General features: G+C 42.6%; 1 non-coding gene across 1 annotated transcript; it reads right to left on the bottom strand.

The window, feature by feature from the left end:
- Window positions 1-729: 729 nt before the first annotated feature.
- On the bottom strand, window positions 730-836 carry LOC126000485 (U6 spliceosomal RNA). The gene has a single exon (XR_007492767.1). It is a non-coding gene; the product is annotated as a U6 spliceosomal RNA (small nuclear RNA).
- Between the last annotated feature and the right edge of the window lie 1,719 nt (window positions 837-2,555).

A 2,555-nucleotide genomic window follows, 5' to 3' on the forward strand; every position in this document is an offset into this window, starting at 1 on the left:
CTCCAGCCTCTTTCCCCCCTCATTTTTGATATGCCTTAGTGGTTGTACTCAATGGTCTTTCCTGGCCTTGTGCTTCTCAGCCAATTCTGGTGCACTCAGAAAACCAGATGTGATGGCTGTGGAAAATACCAACTCTTAGAAATACTGAGAAATTTTTTCTTTCTCTTTTGGGAGCATTGCACTGATTTTCAGGAATTATTCTTAGCTCTAATCTCATATATTACCCCTGAAGTACTTTGTGGATAGATGTGATGCCAGAAATTGAACTAGGTTCATCCACTTGCAAGGTGAATCCCACCCAGGCTGTCCCATGTCGCTTTCACACTAGATTATATATTTTTTTCTACTTTGGAGGTTGTCTAGACCACGTTCAGTGGCACTCAGTGGGTACTCCTGGGTCTGTACTCAGAAATCACTCCTGGTAGGCTTGGGGAACCATATGGGATGCTGGAAATTGAACCATGATCTGTCTTGTGTTGTACACATGGAAGGCAGACACCCTACCGCTTGATATTTCCCTGGCTAATGTGGGGGTGAACATATATATATATACTGTCCAGATTGATACATGCAAGGCAAATACCCTACCACTGTGCTATTTCCAGCCCCCTAGAAATATATCATTGATTTTTATATTTTGATCACAGTTGAGCCCAGTACAACCCTTATGTGGACATCTTTAAGTTCCTCATTTTGACCCTATGAATCTATCTTCCCTATTCTTTTTTTTTAAATATGGAACGCTTCACTAATTTGCATGTCATCCTTGCTCAGAATCCATGCTAATCTTCTCTGTATCATTCCAATTTTGGTATATGTGCTGCCGGAGCGAGCACTCTCTTCCCTATTCTATAAGCTGATTTATTATCTGAAAACAATATAATGTTACTCTGTTGCTTATTCATCCAGGTTTCATTCAACACATTTTTTGGTATGTGGTTTTGGTCCACACACGTAGACTCCGGTGTTACTATGACTCTGTGATCACACGTAGACTCCGGTGTTACTATGACTCTGTGATCAGATATTATTCCTAGCAGGCTACGACAATCATAGAGAATGTCAGGATTTAATGTCAGTAAGCCACATGCAAGGAAACAGCATCTTTGCTGTGTCTTCATCTGGCCCACTCAGAAATTAATATATTGGTTTTTGGGTCACACCCGGTGACTCTCAGGGGTTACTCCTGTCTATGTGCTCAGAAATCGCTCCTGGCTTGGGGGACGGTATGAAACACTGCGGGATTGAACCGCAGTCTGTCCTGGGCTAGCACAGGCAAAGCAGAAGTCTTACCCCTTGTATCACCGCTCTGGCCCCTAATTTGTTTTTTTTGGAGGGATATATTTTTCATCTGTATCTTTAAACCATTGATGAGTGATCCTGTAATATTGTGATAATATTGCCATTTTAAACTATTTTCATCACTTAAATATTTGTGTGGTTTTTGAGTCAGCTCTGACAATGCTCAGGAATTACTACTGGCCTTGTGCTCAGAAATTATTTTAGGGGCCAGATGTAGGGGTCTCAAACTCGCAGCCCGCAAGTTGTTGCGGCCTCTGTACAACATTTTGTGGCCCGTGGCCGGCCTTCAAATGTCGTAGTATTCACGATCATTAGCGTACTGAATAAAAATATCATATTTGAAGGCTGGTTGTGGGCCACAAAATGTTGTACAGAGGCCGCAACAACTCACAGGCCGTGAGTTTGAGACCCCTGGATGTAGGGCATTTGCCTTGCATGCAGAAGGATGATGGTTCTACTACTGGCATCCCATATGGTCCCCCGAGCCTGCCCTGAGCGATTTCTGAGCATAGAGCCAGGAGTAACCTCAGAGTGGTGGTGAGTATGACCCAAAAATCCAAAAAAAAAGCCCCACAAAAAATCACCAGAAATTATTCCAGTTTGGATGGGGGGAGACACAAGAGATCTCAGTGATCCAACCTGAATCACTTGCATGCAAGCAAATGAGCTCCCCATTTTGTATTGTTCTGGTCGCTGAACAGAGTCTTACATTTCATACCTGGTTTGTTTTTAGTATGCAGAGCACCAGTTCAGAATTCCTCCATTCTACAATTTCCTTTTAGAATGAGATCTCCAAACAGGAGTGAGTTGGTAAGATTTGCAAATTCCAAATCATATTCTTATCGTGGTGGTGGAATAGCTCGGTGCACAAACACATGGGACTTATACAGTGGGGCCCATTGATCCAGCCCTTTTACCTCATCTTTGGTCTCTGCAATGGTGGGAGCATCCAGAGTCCATTGTGAAGAGAAGTATCCCATTAATCTCATGAGTTCCAAACTCAATTGAATGATTTGTCTACCCTAAAGGTCTTATTATTGCTTCTCAGAGCAAAGAAATTCTGTGATTTGTGTGGGAAATGGTTTCAGGAGGGAAGAGATACAGTGATTTTGATTTGATATAGTATTAGGTGAAGTGTTTCAACTGGATTGTGAGTAGAGATGGAAAGCTGGATCTCATTATCCACTGTACATGGTCCCCAAGCCTCACATATTTGATCAGGGAGCACACAGCCAGAGTAAACAAGAGCACTG

The sequence above is a fragment of the Suncus etruscus genome (genome assembly GCF_024139225.1).
Source record: "Suncus etruscus isolate mSunEtr1 chromosome 15 unlocalized genomic scaffold, mSunEtr1.pri.cur SUPER_15_unloc_4, whole genome shotgun sequence".
NCBI lineage: Eukaryota > Metazoa > Chordata > Mammalia > Eulipotyphla > Soricidae > Suncus > Suncus etruscus.